This window comes from Boleophthalmus pectinirostris, unplaced genomic scaffold (genome assembly GCF_026225935.1).
Source record: "Boleophthalmus pectinirostris isolate CB_2022bp ecotype Guang Dong unplaced genomic scaffold, ASM2622593v1 HiC_scaffold_6, whole genome shotgun sequence".
NCBI classification, from domain to species: Eukaryota; Metazoa; Chordata; class Actinopteri; order Gobiiformes; family Gobiidae; genus Boleophthalmus; species Boleophthalmus pectinirostris.
In genome coordinates, this window is record NW_026571447.1 from 15,836,057 (window position 1) to 15,852,784 (window position 16,728).

General features: G+C 38.4%; 1 protein-coding gene across 1 annotated transcript in view; it reads right to left on the reverse strand.

The window, feature by feature from the left end:
• erfl1 (Ets2 repressor factor like 1) overlaps positions 1-16,005 on the reverse strand; it is a 73,214-nt gene extending 57,209 nt beyond the window's left edge. The window contains exon 1 of the mRNA XM_055164198.1: positions 15,930-16,005. The gene's annotated coding sequence lies outside the window, so the exon portion shown is untranslated. The remainder of the gene's footprint in view (positions 1-15,929) is intronic.
• Positions 16,006-16,728: the final 723 nt, after the last annotated feature.

Here is a 16,728-nt window from a genome sequence, read left to right on the forward strand (position 1 = left end):
AAATTTGACTGATGCATGTATGTGTTGTAAAAAAAAAAAAAAAATTTGGAAATGTGTCAGTTTATACCAGACTACCAGAGAAACAAGTGACTAATGCAAATTACAGAAAGTCGACTTTTATACAACATAACATAACAGGAAATAAGAGAATTCCAAAATGTGACATGGAGGTCAGCAGTGTGCATGTAAAAACACATCAATATAATATTCTCGTTTCCAGTAAGTAAAGTAAAAACTGTTGTTGTGTCCTTAGGCAAGACACTTCACCCACAATGCTTAGTATGAAAGTGGTGTGTCCATGAGTGATCGATGGTGGTCAGAGAGGCTGACGGTGCAGCCATTTTTACTACAGAATATGTGAGTGAATGAATAACGCACTGTAAAGTGACTCTGAGTGTCTAGAAAAGAGTGATATAAGACAAATGCATTATCATTATTATTATCATTATTTTTACGAGAAAAACCTACAAGTCGAACCTAATCATTTCTGATTCACTCTATATCAAAACTGAGATTAGACTGTGATTTAACCCAGAACTAAACATGGACTAGTTTGAGACTAAACCAAGAGGACCAAAGTCTACATCAGAACTAATCTAGGACCTAGCCAAAACCCTGAATGACTATAGGCTTCATAGTGCATCATCAGTAGGCTGATGGTGCACTATGTTACTTTTCAGGAGGGTATTTCTTGTCTCCATGGAAATGTTTTGCTATGCTTTGTCTAGAATGTTCCACAATATGGTGTATAAAGCTATCAGGGCATGTGACAGGCCAAATTTACAGAGAGGAGATCCCTCTCACAGTAGGTATGCATGTTCTTGAGCAATAAAACCTTTTGTAGTTGAATCAGCCAAAGACAGATAAATCCAGTGTCATACTGTGGAACACTGCAGACAACGCATTACATTTCCTTGGAGACAAGCAGTTGACTGACACTCCACCAGAAAAATTATATAATGCACTTTTAACATAAGTAATTTTAATGGAATCTATCTCTATATATTAGGTTATAGAATGTTGAGATTTCCTCTGAAACCCTCCACTAAGAACATAGACTGTATATATAAATGGACATTGCTAACCCGCTAGCCGCCATGGTTCAAATAGGAAGTGTTCGTGGGGGCACTTCCAGGCTCCATTGACTCTCTGTAACTGCTGCTGTGAGCCTGGTTATTTTGGTCTTACAATGTTTGTGTTTTATTTTGCTAGTTTGTCCATAATCAACCCCCATTCCTAATATGGAACTTGGCTCTAAATTTGCTCCTATAACTGCCAGCATTGTGAGCTTCATTTGACTGGAGCTGAACACCATGGGTGACGTCACACTCCCTCAGTCCACTTCTTTATACAGCCTATGACTTAGAAACAGTCACATCCAGTGCATCTCTCTGAGTGATAGGATGAAAAACATGGCTACACAATGGGGCATTTCATAACACACTTGACTTTACTTCTATGCACTTTTGCAACTGCTACAACCACATGTAACACACCGTTGTATATTAAACCAGGAAGTTGTGCGATGGCGCTTTGTGTGTGCGTTCCATGAAGTGTGTAACCGTGGCGGACCCTGGGAGAGGCGCGAGTCAGCACGTGTGTCAAAGTGAAATATAGATGGAGGAGGCCGGTGTGTGCGCGGGTCAGCCAGGTGCAGTGTAACTGTCGACAATCACAGCCTTATTTACCTGTCAAAAACACTATCATCCCACACAGCCACAGCCAAGCAATTTCTCCTGTCTCTTCCTCCCTCCTCTCCCTCACTCCTTTCCTCTCCCTCTCTGCCTCCAATTACAACCTAGAGGGCTATTTCTCTCCAGGACAAAAAAACACACGCACTCTCCCCCTTTCTCTCTCCCCTCCCTTGTTTTTGAGCCTCTTTTCGTGCCCGTTCTGTTCCTCTGTAGAGAGTTGGGAGAGTGGAAATGAACAAGCTGTAAACACACACCACTTATGGTCATGGCGTTTGGGGTTCGGGTGCTGTGTTTTGTGGGTGAAATCCGCAGTGAAGGGTTTGGGCGGTATATGAGAGGCCAGAGGTGCGGGCTGCCTTATCACACACAGACAAAATAAAGACATGCCAGGTTGGGAGGCAGTTTGATCAATGCGCTGTTGGTCACTGGCAACAAGCTTCTCCTGCAAAACGGCACGTGAACGGACAATGTGGAGTGTTAGGAGGGACACAGTTTGTTTGTGTTTAAGAAAGGGCTTTGGAATAGAATGATCATCATTTACCATTGTTGCTAATTCAAGCTTGCTTGATTAGCTAGTTGTATGCATATTTGTGCAGATTTAATTGGCTGTAGAGATTGGTGTCACGACACTTACATTTCAAACTTGACTGACAATATTAAGAAAAAGTCTTGATACTGGTTTTGATACCACCAAACATTGATTTTATCAATAAAAGAATGACATTTTCAACACAAAATAATGATAATTTCTAATATTTCTTTTAAGTTGTATTAAGTTATTATGTTCTTGTTCTTATACAAATATAGATCAAGACAATTTTAAAACTATTCAGGAAAGGTCCACTTTGTCCAATTAATGTTTTGTTTTGTTTGTTTTTTTCATTTTCATTACCTAAAGGAGTATTTATTTCAGTACTAGTTTTAATATTGATTAGTACCAATGTATATGATGTCATGTAGTTATGTTAGCTCTGGCTTTTAATCAGTGGTCCTATTTCGAAAAAGTTAGTTTATGCCTCTGTACGGTATTTTACTGCCGTTATATCTGCATAGTATCAAGTTTTACTTGAAACTATTTTTTATATATTCTTATAACAACATATATACATACACACACATATATACATTATATATATATATATATATATATATATATATATATATATATATATATATATATATATATATATATATATATATATTATATATAATATATATTTATATGTTTATATATTTATTTATTTATATGTATTTACAATGGAACATAGTATCATCCATACTGACATCAGTGTGATCACATCAACAGAAACAAGAACAACATTTTCATTGAAAGTGAATCATTACAAGAGATTATTTATTACAAAGACACTATACAAGGCAATTATGGTTTTGATATACCAACAAAAGTCCTATTATACAGTATCTGAACCTGTTAGTAGCTGTACGATACGACCCAGCTGAAGGATCTGTGTATGGCCCTGTATTTCCCAGTGCACCTCCTGAGCTCCTCCTGAGTGCTCCACGTGCATGTTCAGTATCACACACAGACAGACAGCACTCCTGTCTGTCTCCCTGATGCTGCTGTGAAAAGGCCATCTGACAAAGCCATTAACTGTGTGCTGTAATACCTGTGTCTGTGGCTGCCGAGTGACACCGCTCAGGCACGGATGGGCATCTGACGGACTCGCAGTGTGACAGCTAACAGTCCCGGCAGCACTGAGAGCATGGAGACAGGCAGAGGAGAGAGAGGGTCCAAGTCATGACACAAAGTGGACAAGATTCACCTGACTGTCATAACGTCAGACATGGGGATTAGTGTACATGACTTCACTTATTGTGTTGATGCTTCAGTGCAATGCCTGAAACCTTAACATAGTCAACTCACAGTACAAAAAAAAAAAAAAAAAAAAAACAGAAAAAGAAATTTAGACAAATCATATGCTGAAAGAAGGGTTGTCTTATACTTGGAGGTTGGTAGTACCTGTAAGCCTATATTGTACTTCTTATTGAAAATACCAGTGTTTATTTACCATCAATATGGGACCCAGAGACATGAACCCTAAACCAGACCTGGGCATTGTACAGCTCCCAGACCACATAGAGCCCTTTGGTTGACTCTGACCAGCCCGTTTAAGATCATTTGGAATTACAAACATATTTTTAATTTTTTTGTGTTTTTTTTTGTTTTTTTGTTTACTTTTACCGGTCTTACCAGCGTGTCAAAAATAATGCTTACTACTTTTTTGTATAAAGAAATACAATTAATATTATGCATAATTGAGTTAAGCATTTTGGCCCAGCCCTCCACAATATTTTATGTTTCTCAGGTGGCCCCATGAAAAAAATAATTGCTCGCCTCTGCTCAAGATATTGTGATAGTATTGTCCATTCCAATCTATGGCTATACTTCTGCTGTAGGGAGTATTATACCTCTGATGACATAAGACAAGATAACAAGAACTGGGTGCCCTCAGTACAGTATAGTAGTGCAATTTCTCTATCACCCATAGTTACATGAACCTGTGACCTATAGAATGGAAAGGCTACAGGCAGCAGTGATTGCTATTCTGCCCCAGGGCACAATGCAAATATGAAGTTGCTTACCAATATACACAATGTAAAGCGTTGTTGGCTACATGCACACTCAAAATATGATTATTATTATACAATTTCTTAGTTATAGGATTTACAAAATGTCATGTAAACAGCAAAAGGTCCTTCAGATTACCCAAATCAGTTTTGGGGGCTTGCATCTCATTTAAATAATCTTAAAAGTAGATAATAATCAAATTTAAATGTGCATGTAAACTATTATTTGTTTAGACTAATGCATTATACAATGTGGCACTAATCTAACCAAATGTTTACAGCTTAAGTCTCAATTACCCACAAACAAAAGTTGCCAAACTGAGACTTAACGTATTACTGTATCATAAAGTAATATTTTGGTATATTGACTTATTTCAAACTAAAAGATACATAGTTGTATATAATTACATAGTGGTCAATAAAGCATTACAGAAAAGACAAAGACAAGTAACACTTTAAATATTATCAAAGCAATCCATATAGACGTATAGACTAAAAGTTCCTAAGTTTGAAGTTCAATTGTCTTTGAGGATTCACTAAGCAGCTCTGCAGTTGTGGAGAATAGGGTTGGCAGAACTAAACAGCCAGAAAGAAGAAGGGCAGATGAGTTTACAAGGGCCATAAGAGGAAAAAAAATGTGACCAAAAGAGAAAATGACTGTCATACAGTTACACACAGGAATCTGTCCAAGTAGTTTCGCTCATGTATTGACACAGTATGTGCTTAAGTTTGTGAAATCAATCAGAAAAGAGCTACAAAGTTGGGGTCAAGTTTAACCACACAAGTTTTGAATCTATCACCGAGAGTCATCTTGAGAATTTCAGCAAAGAAAAAAATAATAATGAGCATAGTACTTACTCCTGCAAATAACTAGGAATTGAAATGTAATTTTTGGATTCGGCCACAGAATTGATCTCTATTGTAGCCAACAAAAAGGCAAAAGGAGTGTAAAAATAAGAAAATACGCTAGGAGATGTAAAGTGTGAGACAGGGACAGAGGTGGAGAGAGTGATGGTGAATTGAGTGTGTGTGTTTATGTGCATGTACGTCTGTGTGTTTGTGTGTGTGTGTGTGTGTGTGTGTGCAGAAGGGGCAGTAGGCAGAGGCAGCTGAGCAGAACCAGGCAGCGCTCACAAACCAATCAGGGCTTCATTAGGCCGGGCGGGAGGGATCGATGGCCAGCCCGCATCAATTAAACAGCAGCCGCACCACACTATATGTACACACACTCTTATCCCATACACTACACCAGCACACAGCCAAGGGTGCACCAGCTCCTTGGTATTCTGTGACTAAAGTGCATTACAAGCTGTCATTCGTATATGTTGGATATGACTAACTGGATAAACAATGTATCTGTTAAAAGTATATGGATAAGATAGTGTTATTTATATATGGGTGTTTAGATGTACTCCAGTCTATAGCCTTGGTTGGGTAAACATCAAGCAATGGTCAGTAGTTAAAGGGCTGATATACCATTTTGCATGACTGGTAATTTAGTGCGATTACTGTATTTTTTTCACTGCATACTTGTTATGGTAAGGATGATACCTTCTACAGTCTAGATCAAAGCTCCATACGATAATGTGGGATAATGATTTGAACAAAAGATTTTCTGGTCAAATAAATCTGGTTAAATAAGCTATTTACTATAAACTATTCATGGGTTTCAACTTCCTGTTATACACAACATTTTGAAGACTTCAAAGATGCACTCAAAAGATAAAATGTTCACTTTTAAATTGTTAATCGCAATGGTAACAATACAATTTCTTTTTTTCATCATTCTTAAACCCATGCATATGAATTGTGACAACATTTCACGCCATAGTCTAAAACAGAAGCTATTGGGGCACACCTGGTAGAGTGAATACAATGTACCAGGGATTTAAGAAAGTAGAAGAAAAACTTAAGAAACCACCATTTTTTCTTTACTTTTTTTGGACTAGTTAAGACTTTACAGATGTATTTATGTATCAAAGATGTGACAAAATTTCAATATCCCATTTATCAACACAACAACGTCACCATGTTGGTACAGGTGGTTTTGAGCTAGCCAATCACAGAAATTAGAGGGATAAAATCCACAAAACTTTTAAGACCACTTCTTTTCTCCGTGTACAATCAGACAGTAAGGTGTCCGTGGGCTTGTTCGGCTTGACATGCACTCACAACATCGATAACAGCCAATTACACCAGGCTCACACTCGGAGGGCCTGAAACACACAATTACGCGCTCCGGACACACTTTTTATTAACACTCAATTACACACACGCATAAATCACAGACAAGCTGAGCAGACGCCACCGCACAACGCACAGCCATGAGTGATGGATCACACTCGCCTGCCATTCCCTACACTAAAGCCCACCCATTATTTAGAGGAGGACCAGCTGAACAGTACTACAGATCTGTAATGAGTGGATTTGTAATGGAAAGCAAAAGGCTATGAAGAACTAGTCTAGTCTAGGCCTTCCTTGAATGTTAAAGGTGCACTGTGTAACTTTTCTGGTGGAGGGTCCATCAAATGCTTTTCTCCATGGAGATGTTATTGCTTTGTCTGGAATGTTTCACAGTATGGCATTACAGTACGGGACTTAATTTGGTGTTATAAAACCTGTTGTAAATATAAATGATAGTTTTACACCAATCAAGAAGCAATTTGTGAATAAAAGATGAAAAATATGTTGAAAATTACAGGAAGTAGAGCATTCTAAAACATATAGTGATGTAATCACACTAGGGAGATTTCTTTCAAACACATTTTTCTGATACTTGAAATATAATTTCAACAAAATAAATGAGTTTTCTTATATTTTTACTTGTCAAATAATAATTTAAGTGTACATTAGAGGAGTTTTGTCCCAGCATACCAAATGGTTGCTAGGTAACAGTTATGTAATTCCCTAGTGTAATGTCATGATTTCTAACTAGGAGGTAAAATTTGAAACCTAAAAATATTGCCAAACTATAAAAAATGCTAACATTTTTAACTAAATCTTACTTGTTAACTGTTTGTGGTAGAATGAGTAGTCTGACCTGACACTTTAAAGGAAGTATCCAGACTTGAAATCAAGGCTTGTAAATGAGGGTAAGTCCCAACTGTTATTAAGAGCCAAAACAGATCATTGAAAGTTTGTGTATAAAGTAACTTAGTTGGAAATCCCTATCAAAGAAGCAAAAGTTAAACTAAGAGACAATTTACTGACTGTCATGTACTGTAATGTCAAAAGCAGGCAGTATCATGATACAATTACTTTGCTGATAATGTGGATTTTTCCTAAACATTTTATACTCTAGCCTACCATCATATGGCTTTGTACAGCAGTATTTCACTATCACTCACTGTTGTATAGTATTTCATGGTGTTGGATTCATGATCCATTTTACTACTGGTGTTTATGATAGAGCCTAAGGAGCAGCATGAAATGAACTGCACAGTGCTTTATATCCTGAATTATGAAGTTGAATTCCAAAGCTTTGTTAAGCATTATAATTTTAAATAGAAATATATGTAAATACACACTGCATTTTTGCATTTGCTAATCAGTACACATTTCAGTGTTAATTACTATGACAGGCACAACTAGGGTAGTTGTGGAAGGTTTTTGACTGTGTATTGCAGGATAGAGCCCAAAACGATATATTCAGCCACAAGGGGTCAGTATAAATCGAGCAGTTATCTCTAAACTAAAAGGTTACCAAATCAAATCACGTTTGATCACCATTTTTTATGTCTGTGAGAAAACAGTTATTTCTTTTCAATCCTAATATTTGACGATGTGTGTCTTCTTTAGAGGTCAAATAGTATAAAAATATAATACCGTAAATGTCCACAGACCTATCCATGCACCCTCTTCAGTTCTTCTCTCCCCCGGTTTTTCTGTGCCGGGTCATAAGCACAGTGCTGAACATCTCCCATCCGAACATCAGTGTGTCTGTATTGGGCGATTACCGGGCCGCGCTTCTTGAGCCCTGCGCGTCACCTGCTCTCCCTGGCATTGACACGTCAGTCTCTTGCTCCTAACGCAATGTGACAGTGTTGAGATTATAATATCTGGCCCATATTACCGAGCATTAACTGCCATTACCACACCCCGCCCGCTCAGGTGCAGCGCTCCGGGAGGCACTGAAGGAGCAGGAAATTGAGAGAAGGAACAGTGGAAAAGAGGGAAAACAATGAGACACATGAATGAATTTGAGTAAATGGGAGAGGCTGTTTAGCGCCAGTAAAGGATTTAAGGAGGCAGAATAAACCATCATCGTATTGGACACATTTCAGTCTGATTTTATGGATTATGAAAAGGATGTATTACATTCGTCAAGAAAATATGTTTTTGATTACACTGGTGGGTTTGTCATTATGCAGTAAAAAAAGTGGTATGATGATTGACCACCAGAGGAACTAAAAAAAATTTTTGTTAAGGGTGCCAAATCAGGATCTTGAATTCTTGATAAATTTATTACTAAATAATAACAATATAAAAATCATCTTAGGTCTACATACACATATATGGCAGTACTGCTTGTAAGATGCAAAATGCCTAGAAATCACCACTAAGGCATCTATATGCTGAAATAGGTCACATAGCTTTCAGTTGAGAAAACCATCTTGATTATTCATATTTAGCTATATATCTGTGTGGGAACTGATATTGAAATTTTTGGCTCCTAAAATAACAGTTCAGACAATATCCCATTTTGGTCAATAAACTGATGTAATAAGATGATTTACTGGACAATGCATCTCATAATATTAAACCTGTGTTTTACAAAGCTGTTCCATAGTTACAAAATGCATTTGGATCATTTTAACCTTATGGTGTTTGTGTTTAAAGGAAATAAATAATATTTTCAGTCTCTGCACTGGTATCATTAATATCGGGCATCGACAAATACTTAACCATAATATCAATATCAGTATCGGCTCTGAAAAAGCTGGATTGGTGCATCCCTAAATCGCAGTGATTGATCATACTACAGTTCGAAGTTTAATCCTTGTCTCTGTTTCACCTAAGATCCACATTTTTGAGCACACAAGATTTTCCCCATGATCAGAAATCATGCAGTGGAGTTAAAATCAAAAAAGTCTCTAGCGGAAGATAAACTGACATATTCACACCACAAGACACCACTAAATGCCATTAAACAGAGCATTTACCCCTCAAATAGAGGATTCCCTGTCTAAATCCTCTATACCTATAACAATGGGCCTCCTGAGTGCTTCTATCATTTATGCATGTAGGAAGGCTGTAGTAAAACCTGCCATGCACATCATGAGAGCAGAGAGGCCCGTGTAGGATACAGCCATAAAGAATAACGGGACAGCCCAATTGGATAAAGCCATTTTAATAATGAACAGCTGAACAAGCACCATCACTTCACATGATTTAATGTTTACACCACGTCACGCCTGGTTTCAGATTCGCTTTCCCTGAGCCTTCATTTGTTTCCACCAAAGAAAACACTTCTATTCCACAGCCTTGTAGTTTTAATTAGGGAAATTAATAAATAAGAATAAATTAACGTGACCCCCACTTTCTGAAAGCCTCCCCACTCGCCTCCACTGCACGGGATGTATCTGTGCTCCATAATTAACGCTTAATAAGTAAGTGATTCATTATGATTAGCGTACGGATTCGCTGTAATGGTCCCTCTCCGTGCTAGCAATCAAGCTCATATTGTTTATCCACACTCAAGCGCCTGATACATCTTTGTCGGCATCTCCGTATCATTTGCGAGTTTGGGGTGCGGAGTCTATTTGTTTAGCTTTATCAATAAGTGAAGTCAGATGACAAAAAGGGAGACATAAAGAATTGAGAACAGCAATAACAAGAATTAATAGTCAGCAAAGAGGGTTTAATGTGTTGAAGCATCAGATAGTAGCTCTCATCAAAAACAAGATGCTCAGACGATTAATTCATTACAGTGGCAATTTTAGGAGGTGGGGACTTTCTCATGATGTGATAGCTTCGTTTAGTTTGGTTCTCTGGGGAGTCTTTGTTTATTGTTTTGCGTTTTGCTGGAGTTCCCATGAGGCCGCTGTTCAATGTACCAGTGGGTAGTCATCAGAGAGCAAGGCAAATGATGGCGGCGAGCTAATCTGTCGCGACGATTTCTATAAAAATGAAATGCTGCTATACGACAAAAGTTCAGAGATTATTTTAACATTCTAGCTTCGAGTTTAGTGTTAGATTTGATGGTAAATTGAACAGACAGTGAGAGTCTTTTGTTGCTGATTAAATATTAAACTGTTAAGTCAAACCTGTTCTGAAGTTGCAGTGGGAATGAAAAAGTATAATTGATTTAGCTATTGATACTATAGTGTTTCATTTTTTGGACCCATCCTTCCATGAGTAGGGTGAGCCGACTTCCCTATATTTACCCAAGAATGTCCCAATTTTGAGCCCTGACTCTCAGCAGATTTAATCCAAAAACACTGATTTGTCCCAGAGAAATGTCCCAGGTGTCTTTATTTTGGACCAGTCTGATACCCACCAACAGTTAAAGAGGGGTAATACAGTATATTGTCATCTGTTTAGCTAAAATACAGAAAACCATGCTTAAAAAAGTCCATAAGGCCAAAAAATGTTCCTCAAATTATATATTGACCAACAAGTGAGTTGAGAATGAGCAATGATACTCTTGTCGCAATTTTATGTATACCAACCATCCCAACCACGTCCCAGTTTAGAATTTTGAAAATCTGGTCACCCAAAATCACAAGCTAAAACACTAGAGAAATTGGTGGTGTAAATCAGATTGAACAAGTAAGTTTTTCGTAGTGATTTGAAGTACTGTAATGAGTCTGATGAACTTCTTGCTTCTAAACAAATCTGCTTACCACCACATTAATATTATTAATATATATTTTTATAATACAACAATTCTTCTCTGTATTCAATAAAACCATGTAAATTCAACTTCTACACCAACACAGGAATGTACAGTATAAGAGATATGTGTAGAAATGTCCGGCCTCTCCTCATCCACCTCAGTAGCCACAGACACACCTGATGAGGTTTCTCTCTCACAACAGCCCCACTTGACAGCCGCCTGCTCCAGCCACTTTGTTCCTTTGAGAAACGCCTGCACTTTTCCACTGCTCTTTTTCTCGCTCGTCTTCCCCCTCCATACCTCCTAGAATGTTCATTGCCCAGAAAATAATTTCTCTAGTCATTTTAGCGCCTTTGTGAGCCGCAATCAATTTCTCTTCTCTTCATGATGGTCCCGCGTGTGGGCACAGAAGTTTGACCTTCTCTAAAAGATCTATCAATTTATCCGTCCATCCTGCAACCTATCCATTAATGTTTTCATCTTCCTCTGTTGTTTTTTTCCCCTTGTGCGCCGCCACTGACAGTTGGTGGTAAAGTGGTTCTGAGCTTATGTGCTCATCAAGACTCAGTGGATGTCTGTTTGTGCAATTATACCTCCGTACAGAGCGGCACCAAATCAGCTGGCGGAGAAAATGATGGTCATTTGGCCGGTGAAGAATATGCACTTGAGACAAAGGGAAGGGAAGCCTATTTTGGCCAGAGGGACAGCATTGAACCTGGGGAGGGACCAGGGTCAGGCTAAGGCTAAATGACATATCACATTACCAGTCAGAGGTCATCCAATTTCTCCCAATCTACCAGCAGCATTTCTGTGGCAACAGCTCTGTTAAAAGCTAACCTATCGTTTATGTGTCTGATTGTTGGGTTTCACGTTCCCTCCGTCTATCTATTCTTTCACCGTGCTGTAAAAATTAAATCACAAAGCCAAACTCACTGGTGCAGGGCCACCAGATGTCAAAAAACTATTTCAGGAGGAACTACCATAGATATAAAACTATTTTCTTGTTTATTATTTTAGTACACTGCAAAAATCGACAGTTCTTCGAGGTCTTGAAGTCTTGGAGGTCTCTTCTACCACAGAATGATGTCACTTGAAAGGGTGCACATTTCTCTGTCTGTCCCAATGGGAGCAGGTTGACAGCATAAAGAGGTTCCAGGCTCCTGAGAGGGGTCGTGACCCCAGGAAGTAAAAGCACATAGCAAACACTGACAACTGCCTCCTCTCTTCCTGTCTGCACGCAGAAGTGGACAACAAGGTGTTTGGACACTGGCAGCTGAGGTAAACTAAGGGAGTTTGTTTACTGAGACGATAATCTTTTAATTGCTCACAGCTCTATTAACACAGTGATGCTGTCCCTGTCTCTGTGCACAGTGCCTCTCTATGGGCCCATTGCACTGCATCCTCTCCATCTCACTCATGTGTCTGCCTCTAAACCTTTCCACAGCCTCTCATTCCCATCTCTCTTTCCCTGCTTTTCTCCTTCCCTCGTTCTCACTCCCCTCTCTGTCCCTTCCAATCTGCCTCTCCCTGCGCTGCTGCCTCTGTAGCTCTCAGGACAGTATTATATATTCCAGTCTCATGCTTTGCATGATTTGGGCAATAGATGAAGCCATATCCCCCTCTGCTCCGCGGCCTCTCCGTGCCTCTCTCTCTCGCCTTGTTGTTTAATGTTTCAATTTGGAGGAAGCAAACATTCAATCAGACAGATTAACTGTTTAATGCATGTCATCAGTCAAACTGTCTACGAGAGGGGGCCCCGGCCGCTCTGCCTCTCCCCCCACAGCCCCTCCGTCCTTCTCACTGCTCTGCTCCCAGCACACACTGTCTACTCTCATATAGAGGCCAGGCCAGACGCAGGCGCACAGAGCACACATGGATACGACCCATGGACCTCTGGAACCTTGTACGTATGCATGAACATGCGTGTTCACGTGCTATACAGACATAAGTTTTATATTTAAATAACACAATAATGTATGTATATATCTTTGTCCATAAAACATTAAAAAGCTCTGAATCAGCAGAAATAATACATAACATTTGTATAGCGCCTTTCAGGATACCTAAATATGCTTTACATTAGGAGACAAACATAGCCAAACATAAGAAAAACTTCAACTGATAAGATTACAAGCAATTAACATCTGAATAATTTGACAGAAATACCGGTTAATTTATTTGGAATATTTATTAAAACTGACCACATCATACTTAACTAATTAACAATAAATAATATATATGCTAAAAACACTGATTCACATGATTCTGTGGGTGCTTTAAACAATTAAGCCATGCTCTTTTAACAGATCTCACACAAGCTTGGTCACTTGGAGCACACGCCGCACAGGCCAGTGGATAGGGAAATCAAAGTGACATGGAGCTGGAGCTGGAGAGAATGAGAGATTAGAGGAAATGAAAAGAGTAAAGAGGAAAGGGGGAATGTGAGTCCGAGCGCGACAGATGGACCAGACTGTAAAACAGGCAGTGACACTCACAGTATGAATATGCCACTGTACACACTGTAGAACACAGGGCTCTTCTAGCAGGCCTATAAAGCCATATACAATCATTTTGGGATGGATTTACTTTTTGAACTCTCTGAAAATACACCAATACGTACCATACACACACGCGTCAAAATACTTATTATTCAAATTATTATAGAGCTAGTGCAAATAATTTTCTTTTACATGCTACTATTGTCTGTATTTCATATTTAAGCCGTCTATTTAAATAGTAGTTACTTTTATTTGAATGACAATACAACCAACAAAGTCAGATTTTGTTATGCCCATGTGTATGCCAATATTTTTTTAGACTATGGGGGAGTAGTCTCTTCTATTAATGGGAAACATTGACAGTCAATATTAAACTAAGTGATGTACAGGACAAAAATATCTCAAATGTATTTAACAACCACGCTGTTCCAACATACAATTCATTTCTTAACAATATTAGTCCCAAGTAGTTTGGAACTATGCACAGAAAAAACATCTAATTTCCATAAGATTCATTGCAGATCTTACTGACGTCAGTCTTGTAGTGAGGAACACCTGACATTTATTGTATAACAACACTAGTTAACAGAAAAACAAACCTAAAACAGCACACAAGTTTGACAAAGGAAACTACAGCTATAGCAATGTTTTTTGCCAAGAGACAGCATGGCAAATTTGAGGTACTAAAGCAATGAAAATTTTCTAAGCGAAAGTGTCTATATCATGTAAAGAGAAGTTAACAGGAAAAAAACAGTGTGGAGTCAGATCAGTTTAGCACCGTGGACAGCAAATACTGTACCATCTGCAACACTGTCAAATAGATTCCAAACATTATTTACAACATATTTTAAAACCTGTGCTAAAGCCAGGACAGAGTAAAAATTTATGACATTAAATAACCAGAGAATAATAAACAATCTAGGATCTGATGGAACTCCTTTAATGAACTGAAAACATCCTTCCCAATTAAGCCACATTAATCTGCACATTTTAGACCAAGTGACAACATGGCAAATTTGAGGTATGCATCTTGACTTAAAACAGCCCCCACAATGGAGTGTTTCAAGTCTCAAGTCTAAGACCCACTTTTATTCTCTGGCTTTTAACACCGAGTGAGTTGTGTGGTCCTTTATTAATTATATTTACATTTTTATATTGATGTTGTTTTTATTTATTTATTGCTATTATGTGACTTTACTGTTTTAGAGTTTAAGGACTGGCAAGGTTAAACTGAGCATTTATACCTTCTGTTTTATACCTTTTAATGTTATCTTTATATGTGCAGCACTTTGGAAACTGTTTCGTTTCCAAAACGTGCTATAGAAATAAAGTGGATTTGGATTTGTGAACGGCAACACAGTATCTAATTTATACTCCTGTCTGTCCAAGGAAAGAGAGACAAAGACAATATAAAAAGTTCCAAAATATGGCTCATATAAAGCTTCTTGTGTCAAAAAGTGAAACAGACTCTAGCAAAGTGTAACAACCTAATAGGATTCGCACAGCGCCGCCTCTATCATTTTCTTCCCCATCCTTCTTTGTTTTACTCTCTCTCATTCATTTTTATTTTATCTGCTGGCGCTGTGGAGCATCCAGTGTGTCTGGTCTCCCCCTCTCTCTGACCACAGCTCAGAGGGTGGCCAAACCTGGTAAGTATTGACAGGGAGCTCCAGTGACACGGAGAGAGGCGAGTCGATGCCCAGACACCCAGGGCAGGGGTCAATGACAAGAAAGGTAGGCCGCCTTGCGAAGAGGCAGAATGGGGAGGCTGGTGATAGATGGGAGCCATGAGGGGAGATATGCACAGAGATAGGGCACGTTTGATACTGGATAAAGGCAAGGTGAAAGGAGCCATTTAAGGTTAAGTATATAATAAGAAACTTGCCAAAACAAAGCAAAAGTTTTCAAACATGGATTTTAGATGTATTCAAATAGGGGAAATTATTTATATGATTACGAAGGAACTACTGTTTGAGTAACTCTTAATTAGTGGGTCTCATCCCAAAAGTATCTTAATGAAAGGCTTATTATTGTACATTCAAACTATTCATCCAAAACAATGGATTTATATACATATATTTCTACATATAAGAAATATGGATAATACTGAACCCAATTTTTATATCTACATGTTAAGATACAAAGTACATATCTGAATACTTTCATTTAAAGTATCATAATGTTAGTGGCATACTAGTGCAACAGTGAAATAAACATGCCATTTCCAAGTAAGTGTCAAAATAAAAATGCTTTCAAAATTACATTGACGAATAATACTTTTTTTTTTTTTTTTTTTGCAACACAACCTACCTCAAACAAGTTAAAGGTGGAGATGTTGTCACAGAAGTTGGATGACAGATATGAATGATGGCTCTGGAGCTGCTCTGAGCCTGTGGACAGAGAGGAGACTGGCGTTACACTTACAGATGTAGTCTCACACACACACACAGAGCAGTGTGTTTGCCTATCGACACAAAGGGAGAGTGTCAGTATGTATTGAGCGGCCTGTGGTAAGTGAACCTCCTCTCCGACCTGTCCCTTCCTCCTCCTCTCCTTCTCTTTATCGGATATTAGTCCCTTCTCCTCTAATCATTTCCTTCCTTTTGGCCCTCTCTCTTTCTAATGCAATTATCCCTCATTCCTCTGCTCTCTTCGTAGCCTGTTTGTGATACTTCTCTGCCTTGTGCCACCTCATCCGGTTAGGTGTTGTCTGCATTTGTTATTGAATAATGCACAGAGGCTGTTGGACTGTAAAAATCTACCTATAGCTCAAGTTGTAATGAGCTTGGGACAAAAGACATAGTGTCAGTGTTTGAGAACTAATTCAAAAGACCCACTCCAAGACACAGATGTTGTTTTTGCACATACTGTATATGCCTACAGATCAAGAGAATGAATAAATGAATGAATAAATTCTACTATTGTTCTTGTTCCAACATTGAAACGGTGTGAGAGAAGAGAGCAGTATGTACACATAATGAAGAGCAAGCCTAATATTGGTGTAGAATTGTCATAACTAATGTTGCAAAAAAGCTTTCTTGAGCTTCAGTCCTAAATATTAACTGGAGTGATTTAGTTTTGCTTGACTTTATAATACTTAGTGTCTCAT